Source organism: Empidonax traillii, unplaced genomic scaffold, assembly GCF_003031625.1.
Source record: "Empidonax traillii isolate 1590-97213 ecotype Southwest subspecies unplaced genomic scaffold, ASM303162v1 scaffold682:size344182, whole genome shotgun sequence".
In the NCBI taxonomy this organism is placed as follows: domain Eukaryota; kingdom Metazoa; phylum Chordata; class Aves; order Passeriformes; family Tyrannidae; genus Empidonax; species Empidonax traillii.
In genome coordinates, this window is record NW_020955875.1 from 41,296 (window position 1) to 53,862 (window position 12,567).

The 12,567-nt window shown below is 36.5% G+C and overlaps 1 protein-coding gene across 1 annotated transcript in view; it reads left to right on the plus strand.

Annotated features, from left to right (window-relative positions):
• LOC114065617 (serine/threonine-protein kinase ULK4-like) overlaps positions 1–12,567 on the plus strand; it is a gene marked incomplete at its 5' end in the record, with an annotated part of 122,759 nt that overhangs the window by 36,196 nt on the left and 73,996 nt on the right. The gene's annotated exons all lie outside the window — the stretch shown is intronic.

Sequence of the window (12,567 nt, forward strand, 5' to 3'; positions counted from 1 at the left end):
CTGACTGAAAGTTACATTATATCTGTGAAGAATGGCTTCAGAAAGGTGTGGACTAGTGATCTGACCATAACAGTGCATAGAGAGAGACCCTCTGCAAGTTCTTCATTTTCTCACTGTTCAAACCTGTGAAAGGATAAGTTGTACAATATATCTGCACAGTTTAAAGAAATAGTTCCAGTCCATTGATGTGGACCAGTGGGGTGGAGCCCAAACTGACTACAAAGTCTTAGTCTACAAACCACTGAAAGTCTTCATGAAATGTTTACCACTGAGTTTGGTGGTAAAATGCTGACAAGGATTGCCCAGAGAGGTGGTAGATGTCCCATCCTTGGGAACATTAAAGGTCGGCTTGGATGGGGATCTGATCTAGTTGAAGATGTCTCTGCTTGCTGAAGTGAGGATGGACTTAACTGACATAGATGACCTTTAAAGGTCCCTTCCAATCCAAACTATTCTATGATTCATTTCACTATGTTTCATTGTCTAAGCTCTTTTTATTTAGAAATTGTTTCTGATTTACAAAATGAAGAGAAAATTTCTGCTGTTAGAAATCTGTATAAATTTAAAAACTTGTTTAGAGACATACACAATGATAGAATGTCTTTTGTTTATCATGGAGGGTGAGTGACATCCAGCAATACAGATCTATGCTACCATTTGTACTATTTGTTGGTACACACACCATCCTAAAAATCCATCAAGATTGGTGGTAATAGTCATGTCTCATTTTCATAATTACCTTAGCAGTTAAAGCACTCACCCAGAAAGTGGAAGAGCTGAATTTCTGATCCTTTTTACTCTTAAACAACTGAATGGACAATGCAATTATTCAGGAGATGAACTGGAACTTGATATTGTAGCTAATAACATGCTCCTCTCCTCTGTTTCAAACAGAACCACTCAGAAGTTAGTGGTTGAGAATGGAGCCAGAATAAAAAGAAAGATAGAAAAATATGACTAATTTGGAGAGAGATGGTTCATAGGATTCTGATTCTTTGGTTATTTCTCACCAAACTGCCTATCACATTTAGAACTTTTCAGGGTTTCTTGGGGTTTAGATATATGTGGTGCTTTTGCTGTCTTTGGGCATATCTGCCCTGTGTCAGGCATAATCCTAAGTTAGCACTGAGTTGCAGGAGGGTAACTTGCTAAAACTGCACAATGACACGCAAAGAAGTCAGTTCAAGTCCCCCAAGCACTGTAAGCATGTAATTGCATGCCTTACTCAAAGTAATGTGCTCTACCTTTCTGCATGGCAAATTAGATGCAAAACTATTTAACAGCGGGGCAGAACTGCATCTCTTCCCTAAATATCTTCTCCTTATTGTCTCACACAGCAAACTCCCACGTCCTTTTTATTCTGCTGGTAGTATATCTGTATTCTTTCACTTCTCCTCTGCTCCAAAAATAAAACACATCTCTTTGGTCTTGTTAGTTTCCAAATGAAGGAAGTGGGATAGAAATATTATTAAAGTCCCTTATCTTTTTCTTCTGCTATATCATAGTGACTCCAGTAATGTTTTCAGACACTAACTTGTGCTCACTGAACTGCTGTAACCACACTAGAAAAAGCAACATAGCATCCAAAAATATTTTATCTCAAATAAAATGTCCCCATACCTTTTCCCTCCTTGCTAATATTCAGAGTACTGGAAAACTGGATTTTAGACAGTGTTTTGTTGATTAAGGGCCTAATTGTCAAGTAAAAAACTTCTAAAATTTGGGTTGCAAGAATGTTATGAGAGTATTGATCTTGTAATTGTAGATGTTAGATTTTTCTTTTAATTAAAAGGGAGAGAAACTATGCCATGCAAACTGAAGGGCCTTATATTATTTGTATTATCAACTGTGAGTATATAGTGTTCACATTAGGAAAACACCTTAAACTTCCTCTGCCATACCTTTGATGTTCAACTTGTCATATTTCAATGACTTTTGTGTGATGGAGAAGAACATGATCTAGTGAAATGGCAGCTGAGCTCCCTGTTCCAGAAAAATATCCTGGAGTTCAAATAGAAAAGCTGAACGTGAGTCAGCAGTGTGCATTTGCAGCAATAAAGGCAAAAAAGAGATGTGATAAGAGAGCATAACTGGAAGACTGAGGAAAGTGATTATTCTCCTTCATTCGTTGCAGTGTCTAGTTTTGAGCTCCAACCTATAAGAAAGACATTGAGAGAGAGGAACAAGTCCAGCTAGAGAAGAGCAACCAAGATGTTTAGGAAAGTGACCCATGTGATATGTGTATTTTCAGCCTCTGCTGAAAACTATTACTTCTTCCCAAGTGCAGAACTGTGTATTTGCCTTTGTTAAACTTTAAAAGGTTTCTGGCAACCCATTTTTTGAGCTCTTCAGCTTCTTGAGCTCTTTCTAAATGTTAGGTCAACCCTTCATCACACCAACTGCTTTCTTCATTTCAATGTCATCTGCAAACTTGCTGAACATGCATGTTATTACATCCTATTCACACTCTGTGCCTTTGCTGTTAATGAAGGCATTCAACATTCATGAGCTGTTCTGCTGTGTTAAAGAAAAAAAGGCTGAAGACAGAGTATTATGGGTCATCAATTTCCCTTATTTCCCCATTACAGTGTGATAATTAATTCATATTTATATGGAGCTTTAGAAATTAAAAACCCTAAATACTTGCTGAATATTATAAGAAACTCAGGTTAGGTGGTCAGTTCTATCAAAATTTTGTTTCTAAGAGTCAAGACATTAGCAATGAAGATTTCTTTCCAATTTTGTACAAACCTTTCTTCAGCTGCCAAGAAGCTGTATTTTTGCAGACAGATCATTTAGAGACCCTTGTCACTGTTTCCTTTTGTGCCTGTTAGCCTTCAGAACTCTCTTTTGCTCAAAAGAGTTGTATTAGGTGATAGATTTTTTTTTTTAAAGGGCTCAAGCTTACATGTTGAACTTTCCCCTTTCTCAAGAAAATCTTGTGTGATGGCACTCGCTGCATTAGCACTGCTGTGATTTCCTATTAATAACAATGATATGCTTGTGCATTTCAGCAACTTGCAGAGAAGGTGGATTGCCTAGCATTAATTTCTCTCTCCCGTGAACTGTGTCCTTTTGTGTGACAGTACATCAGACATGTACTGATAACCACTTGTAATATTTGAAGGTGAAATGGAGAATAACATATGCAACTGAAGTCACAGAGAGAATTTAAAATGACCTGTACTTGTGTTATCAGCTATTAAACATTTGTTCTGTTAATGTTAATGACAATTTCCACTTAATAATCAGAGGGGAATAATATGATTCAGTTTAATTACTGAGTCTGAAATTCAGTCAGGAGACTAAGATTAATACAGGGTCTCTTGTGAATAGTTAAGGTAAGATATTAAAAAGCCATGACAGTAGTTGTCATTTTTAGCATGGTCTTCTAAGAGAGTGACACTTACCCTCTGTCCCTCTGTCTTGACTTCTGGCTGCCAGTCTCTTTTTTACCTCCCTTTCCCCATCTTTTGATATCACTGGACATTTTAAGCCAACTTGAGAGACCACAGAGGTCCAAATATACAAAGTATGTATTCAATCTGTAATGATCAGTATCTGGTGAGAGAGACCTAAGTTAATGCCATAGCTTAGGAAAAGGCAGTAGTCTTATCAGTTAAATATTCTTCAATAATGTACAGCAAATAGAATAGTGTTATTTATGGCATGCACAAAATATATACATTTACAGAAAGAAAGGAATTTTAATACCTAAAATTTCCAAATTGCAAATTTTAAAAACCCAAAGTTTGCAACCTATGATCTTGGACCTATGGAAATTATGTTGCAAGAAACCAAAAGATGTCACTTTATCTTCAATTGGGAACTAGAGAATGTAAATGTGGGAAGAACATCATTCTTGAACAGTTTTTCTTCTTTTATCATAAAGTTTTGCCATGATCAAAGTGGAACCAACTGGTCTGAGCTTTTATCCTGTATTATAGTAGTTCTTACTGTTGGAGGTGCAATCTTCTGATCCCTGAATTCTATTTCTATTAGCATTTATTAAATTATAAAGCATAAAACTTATATAATAACCTGAGATCTGTTGATAAGCCTCTAAAGATCTATTAATTAATACATCTCCCTGGTCTTTTCAGTATTCACTTCCTTTTTTTTTTTTTTTTAGCATATTTTCAATCTTATGTTTTAGGTTTGTAACCCCTGAGTTTAATGGTGTGTTGGTCAATGCCTGAGGAGGGTACCTATGAAATGATCCCATAGGATCGGTCAGTGCATGGAAGCAACTTGCACTGTAGAACATGCGTATAGTTGGGTGACATAAGACAAAGCAGCACCAAGGTTTCAGAAATAAGGGCAGGGAGTTGTTCCAGAAATAGTGACAAGGATGACAACTTATTATCATGGGGATAGGCAGAGATACAGAGTGCAGATCTGTAGGAAAGCGGGTATTATTAGTTCTACTGGTCCAGAAACAGCCAGCTATATAGTACTTCGTGCTTGTCATATTAAAAGCATTAACATTTGTTTACTCTAAAGTGAAAAACCTATTCTAGATGCTAGAATCGTCAGCTCTCAGCAGGTGTTGTAGGAGTACAGTGGATGATCATCTGTTTCTATAGACAGGTGCGAGATCAGTCTGCTGAAAAGATATATTGTCTATCTTAGCTACGTGTCTATTGACAGGTGTTGACATTCTGAAAAATTTAGACATAAGATGAATGACAAAGTCAGGTTTGGCTGCTTGATAAGTAAGTGGTGCTAGTCTTAAGGACTGCTTCCTTATGTGGAATGTGATGAGTAATAAATAGTCAAGTGCATTACAACACTTAATGTCATAAGATTCTTGTACTCTGGTGTAATTCATACATATAGAAACTCTTTATTTTGCTTTCGATTCAGTCTTTCTGTCACTTTTCTTTCTTTTCTTGTTTGTTTGTTTTTTTCAGGGGGTGTGTTTATTTGTTTTTCAAGTAGTTTGTAAAAATTAAATTAGAAAACGTTGAATCATCTTCATTGTCTGTAGTTAGCAGTGTTTTCAGGCTAAGTCTCCTTGGTCCATGGGTCATATTCAAAGACAAGGAAATTTTTCACTCTAACTGTTGCATCATTTTGCTTACAGGAAGATTGGGATATATCATATTAGAGTGCAGAAAAATGTCTTTCCAGGACTAGCTGCTTCATGAGGATCCTCACTCTGAAAGAATGAACAAAACAGGTTGTTGGAAAATAGATCTTATAGGCTGCAGTGAATAACTTCTGATAGTCTGTCTGCAGCTATTTATTCCTGATAACTCCTCGAATTTATTGTGTATATATAAACAGCTGTTTTCAGTATGTATAAAAGTAATTCCAAGTAATTCTGTCATTAGAAAAGGTTTCCACTGTTATTCAAAACTGATCTAGTAAAAACCTTGCAGCCCACTAATACTTACGGATGAGTTTACATTTTTAGCATTTTTGAATCTCATTGTACTCCATAAATTAGTTATCAATTTTTTTTTTCATGATCATCTTGTAAAGGAGATTATTTATATATAAAGTTCAATACAGTCATGTTGAACTGAGTGACCTTTTCCAGGCTGTACTGCTGTGGTCTTCTACTTGGGTACTACCCTGAGGTAACCACCACCAGCAGTGTAAGCAGTGGCATTTGTCTGAATGTTCAAAGCAAGTTTCCATTATATGGTACAACAAATCTTTATTCTTTATATCTTCATGCTGTTGAATCTCGGAAACTGAAGTAAAAGGGAAATTCTGGGTTATAGAACAATAAAAATAGTCTGTGAGTCGAGTGAAAATGTGACAGCTATTAGTAGTAAATGGTATTTTAAGCAGTTGGTGTAAAAACTGAAGTTCCTAAAGAAGGACCTTTGGTGGAAGTATAGAATGTCAGCTACAGCAGTCATAACATTCAATATTTTAGCAAGAAAGTACGCTAAGTGCTTAAAGCAGGGACAGTTATTAAAAAGGAAGAGATTTGCAATAAACATCGTAGTCAGGTGGTGATAATTCATTTACACCTCATGAAAGAAAGATCACCCTTCACGGGTGAAGAATCCTTACTCATCTTGTGGTCCACTTTTTTGACTTTTAGTCAAATGTCAGGAGATTAATTAGATTTCAGATATCTGTGTGTGTTGTATTGTTAAAGTCTTTTAAATATTGCATGTCCAAAACCTGGCATTTGTGAGTGCCAACTTTAAACTTTTTATTGGAAAAAAATTAAGGGAAAAAAATGTCTTTTATATACACAGATCTTTAACATAGTGATAGTTGTGACTAACATAACGATGGCTATAAATTCTCAGCTCTCTAAATAGACCCCAAAGGTTTTTAACTTACCTAAATCTTTGGAGGATATTCTTCTACCTTTCATTTCCTCACAGATAATTTTATTTCAGCTTCAGTCTCCAAAAGACATTTGATCACGGTGCCCCTTGCACACTTCGTAAAAACAGACTTCCTAGGCAGCTCTCTTGTCACCTGCTGAATCTCCAGTGTTCATGAAATTAGGCAGTGGGCCACAATAACTTGCCAACCCAGATCTTCCTCCCTGCTGCACCCAACTATGCAGTAATCTGAACTACTGTGCAACACAGAGAAGGCACTGGTGTGACATGGCAGGGGACTTTGATTTCAGGGGTGTAACTGAGCTGTTGGAGAAGCTGGCTTCAGAGTCACAGCATTTTCTTCCAAGATGGGAGAAATTAACTATCTCTTAAGATGGTGATCAAGAAGACGACCATGGATTCATCATACAGAACAGGTCTACTTGCAAGGGAAAGGCAACAGTTATAAAATCCTGCAGAATACATTTCTTGAATTAATATGCCCTTCAAATAAAGTAACAAAAAAATAAAACCTACAGACTTAGTTTGTGAAGAAATCAGACACACTTTCAGACTGGTTTTGAAGCCATTTACTCATTTCTTACTAGCCTCTATTTTTTCCTAGGAGTCTTCTGCAAAAGTTTTACAGGATATAATATAGAAATATTTATTTAATGACTGAAGATAGAAAGGGGGGTTTGTGGTAGTACTTTATATCTGCTTATTGTAAAGCTTAATTCAGATTAAACGTATTTTGATTTTGAATAGAAAGATTGTCAGGGACAATAAGATAGGGAAATTAATATGGGTAAGAACCTAAAAGCATTTTTTCTATATTTAATCAACATTTAGAAACAAAATGCTCTCAATTAAATAAATGTAAAATAAGAAGTCATTTTAAAATGGAAAAAAAATGTATCATCTTCTTTTAGTAGTTGCATATGTTCCTTCTCTATCATTTGGATGTGGCAGAGAAAGTCCCTCACTTAGGAGTGGTACACCTTGCATTCTATGCCATGCAGGATGTAATCCTTTGACAGGTCCTTGCCAGTACTGTAGTAGTTAGTTCAGTTCTTGAGCACAGAAATGTTCTCTGTGAACATCTAAAGTTAGTAGTCATGTGTCAGGTGTCTCATGTTCATTGGAGTTACAGTTTATATGAGAAATCAGTGGTGGCTGAGCCTGAAGAAGTTTATTCTGTGATGTTCCAAAGTTCAGAATACTTTTTAACAGTATTAAGACATATTTTTCTGATCCAAAATGCCAGTCACTCAGGTGGAAGTATATAACATCACATGGGTAAACTTAGAAGTCTGACATCGTAAAAGATAAGTGGGAATCGTGTCAAAATAGCATGGTGGTAGTAGTAAAGTCTTTGAGGAAAAAATAACCTGTGTCATCCTGTGATATTCATCAATGCAGCCATCTGAAAAGGATGAAAATAGAAATGGTAATTGCTGTGAGGAACAGTTATGCCATTCAAGTAGAACCAAGCCTGTTGTTGTTGAAAGTCATACCCATAAGGCACAAAATGTCACAGCATCCTTGCTAGAACTTCAAAGGATAAAACAAGTGAATAAAGACTCAACAGGTTGTTACATCTTGTCTCTCTGGTGCTGTACTGTAAAAGAGAGCTGGCATTTCTGTGGCTGGAGTATGATTCCTTGTGCCATCCCTGTGACTGGCCAAGCAGATCATCTTGCATCACAGCTGACTGCTTAAACTACCTAAGATATCTATCTCATTCTAACACCTAATTGATGGAAGAAAGAGGAATGATAACAAAATCTTTTCATTTGATGATAGTCTAGTCTGAAAGGCCTTATGCAGAAATCTGATGATATAACTGCTTATATATCAGCTTAGTTTACTGGTGGGAAGTTAGTTCAATAAGCATTGCAATTTCAAAGTTTAGCCTGTCTTTATATTTCTAAAATGCCAACCATAATAGACAATTTTCTGCACCTATCCAATTCCTAGACAAATTTAAGATTGAAGGTTTTGGTTGAGTGAACAATCTGATTGATACTATGTGGAAGCAGAAGCCTCATTTGAAAAAGTCAGGTTTTATGTTAAAATGTAAGGCATAAATTTTCCATCAGAGGTTGTGGGTATCCAAAGGTTTCCTGATGACAAACTCAGGACTGTAAAGCAGGAAAAAGCTTTATGTTCCTTCTCAGAGTCAGGAAAATGGCAGTTTTTTTCCTCTGCTCTAGAGACTGCAGTCTCTGCATTTACTGTAGGTGCTACTTTTCCTGCAGTTTGATTCAAGTTGTCACTTGACAATATGCTAGTATTCCAGTTAAGTGCAATTCAAATCATATGCATTGGCACTAGTGGATTTGGTCAGTTTAAGAGAAAATGAATAACTAGGTAAACATGTATTGTTGTACTGTATTATCTACAAGTTAAATATTGATGATGGAAACTATTTGTTAGAGAAAATAATTTAAGATCTAGTTATGTTGATGCCCCTGTGTAGCCTGTCAGATATAATTATTAAGCTAAAAGGTCATATTAGGGGATTAAATTAAAAATATAACTATATATTTGAAAAGAGAGCCCTTTTAAATACAGTTGCTGTTCCTATAGGTTCTAGAGCTATCATATATGTTCTGTTCTAGCAGTTAGAAGGGACTCAGTATGAAAGCAATGTATCACTTCCAATTTGAGCAAAGTGTGAAATCACAAAGGTACGAAGTACTGTACACAAAATGAAACTGCATCAATCTTTACTCTGTTAGGGATAACAGTCTTCTTCAGATGCACTTACGTGATCCTACTGAAAGAAGTTCATTTTGTCAGTTGCTAAAAACAAGCACCAATTTTGGCAGGACCAGATCTATGCAGTGGACAGATAAATGAAATCTGAGGTTTTTCACTGCTTTGAAGAATAGTTTGGGGTTTTTTTTGTTTTGTTTTAAATGTCTTCAGTAGTTGTCGTAGCTCCCAGACAGCGAGATGTTTTCCTCTTCTAAGCTATTCTCAGAAAACCTGTGGACTGAACAGGTGTGTTCATCTCACAAAGTTTAAACTGTTTGTGGACAGTAAAACTTTAAAATAATTTTCTCTTGAAAGCAGAAAGATAATTATATAATAATGGAGAAACTGAAGTTATATACCTTTTTAAAGCATTTTGAAAGTCCCAATTTTTGCACAACTATAAAGCTGTAGACTACAAAGCTGTAGACTATGTTACTTGAGACTTTTCCTGTGATGCTCTTTTTTTTTCCACCTAAATGCTTTTTAATTTTCAAACTTTTGCCTAGAATGCAGTATTTCTCTGTAGTCTTTATAGGGTGATGTTTTCTTTTGCTAATTTTATAATACTGTTTAGCTTAGCTTTTCCAAACTCTATACACTTTTATGTACATTTCACGTTTAATAATCAATTACTGTAGTTAAATTTCTTTTGAAGTCTCTGCACAGGGATTTTCCACCATCTTAAGACAGTTCAGGCGAGCGTTTGTGCTACCACTCCTCAACTGGTGGATTTTTTCTACAGCATTTGGCCAATGCCTTGTAGACTTGACAGTGTAACTCATTTTGTGTATAGTTGTATACATGAGCATTATGTTTTGTGGCAGTGTATCTGCATGTAGTCAGTTTTTGCAAGTCAGCTCCGAACTTGTCTGTCCATGCTTAAAAAAAAATTATCTCATTTTAGGCTAAGTTTTTTTCTAATTGGACTAAGATTATATATATATGAGATGGGTTTATGAAGACAAATCTGCTAGCAAAGACCTACTGGAACACATGTGATGGGTTTCAGATCTGAGCTTTAAGCAAATAAGTGTAATTTTCATTTAAAGAGGCCCTAGCTTGGTAAACACTGGGTGTTTTTGTTTCATAAACAGGATTTAAAGGTTTCCATAGATGTCTCTATGTGGTTAGAAGATATTGCATCAGCTACTTATTGCTTCTTTTTGGTTGAGGAAAAAGTTATGTGCTTCCCTTTGAATTTTTAAGATGAATGGGAGAAGAAATAGGATATCTTTTTAAAGTCTGAAGCTGTCTTCTGTCTTATAGGAGAATATAAATCTGGAAAGTTTTGTTTTTTTTTTTCATCACCACCCACCTTTCAAAAATATAAGGAAAAGAAACCTCTTGTTCACCTGCATCCATTCAGTTTCAACTTGTCTTATCTTTCCTGAGGGCCTTTCTTTCTTTGTTTATCATATTGCAGGTTGTTTACTCAAAAATCTCTCATCCCTATTCCTGTGAGTCTTGGCAAAAGTCCAGTAAAGTGCTGTTAATGGATTTATTCACAGTTTTAAAAGATCATATTTCCTAGCTAACATACCAATATTGTGACATAAAGCTTTTTAGCCAACGATACAGCCGTGAAATATGACTTATTTCACTGGATGACAACAGAACTAATGCTACTATATATATTATATAAAGATTGAAAAAGTGGTAAAATTATCCATGATGTCCGAACAGTCTTTCCAATACACATTTTTGCTGAATAAATACAGACAGATGAGGTATATTTTGATCGCATCACCCAACCCAGAATGACATGAAGTTGTGGGTTTATGGCTTTATTTATCTTACTAGAAAAAAGCTTTAACTGTAACTTACTATGCATTTTCTTCAGAAATTACATTGAATGTTGTTGAGTTCAGGGAGCATGTGGTTCAAGCAGCAACACTAGAAGATGAATTTAGAGGCAACATTTTTTATATACTGTGATAGAAAAGTCATAAGCAAGATAAGGAAAAGACAGATTGACTACCCCAAGGAACAGATAAACAAGGCAGGTTTACAGGCTTTGACAAAAGATATGGAAGAACAGCATTGCTTAAAAAATTTTCCTTGCCTAGACTACGGGTCATGCAGTCACTCAGACTGAGTGTGAGCATTATGGGATCAGCCTGGATGCACAGATACTCAGTCTGGGCTGAGTGTAAGAATTGACAGGGGGGCTCTGCCTAGTGCACTGCAAGAAAACCTGTGTTCACGAAAGGTGTGCAAACAGTTATGCTTGTAACCAGCTACAGCAACACATCCAGAAGGCAGTAAATGACAATACTTTGCAATAACCTCCTAATGTGGTTCCATCAAGCTGGTCAATGTTGGTGCTGCCTGTAACATCCAGGATCCCAGGCTGAACTCTCCCAATTCAGTACTGTATTCTGGCTGGGCAAGTTGTGCAAAATGTTTGAACTCTACTTGGGATGAAATTTCTTGTCTTAGAAACTTAACTATACATCTCTACTTTTTTGTATTTACTTGCTGCAGCTTCTCTCCAATTCTCGCCTAATTTGTTGACTGTCCAGTTTCACAGATATTCATTCCTCTGACTTTCCAAACAGAGCTGCATTTACTTGGCAGAAATCCAGATTCATTAAGCCCAGACTTCCCTTTTTGTAGCCTACTTCTGAAGTTCCTCTCCCTTAAAGTACAATTTTCATTAAGCCTAGTCTGTTCTCTTTCTAGAAATATTGATGAACAAAAGCAAAGGACAAACTAGTTCTAACAGAGGAGAGTGAAAATTCTGAGCAGATCACACCTATTTACTGGTAGCAACTGCATATTAGTTCCATCTAGAAAAGTGCATTCCTGTACTGAACTCATCAGGCATCCCTAAAGCTGTTTGACATACTAAAGTCTCTCTGAACCAGAAAAAGTGTTTCTTCACATAAAAAGAAGGAAACCCCATCAAATATGCCCTAATACCACCAATCTATAGGATATCTATTACAATCCTGAATCCTAGATGGAAGCAGTGACCTGTATTGAATCTGTTGCAGAGTATATTGTCTTAGGAAATGCTGGGGATATTACTTCATTGTTTCAAGCTACTGTTAAATTTTATCATCCATGATGTTTGTCTCTTCACTTGAGATAACATGGAGGAGGAACAAAGGAACATCAGTCCTTCATTGTAAACTACCTTTCCCCCCTGTCCCCGTTATCTTCTCACACAAGAAGATTGAACTGGATTTCTTTGCCTAAACTTGCTTTCTCGAATCAGCGATCTGGGCGTAAGCAGGCTGGAAGAGAAATGTAGGTGTGTAGTGGTAGTGCCCGAGGCATGTAAGAAGTGACACATGGAGCACACCCTGGGATAGGATGGTGGAGGCTCCCTGTGTTAGAGCAAGTTGGTAAACCTGCTTTGGTCCTGTATGTACATTAATGCCTAAAAAACACCAGTGCCCAGCAGAGCAGACATGGTAGAGAGAAAGGAAATGGTACTGTCATGGTTTAACTGTGGTTGGCAACTAAGCACCACACAGCCCTTCACTTAATCCCCCCCACCCAG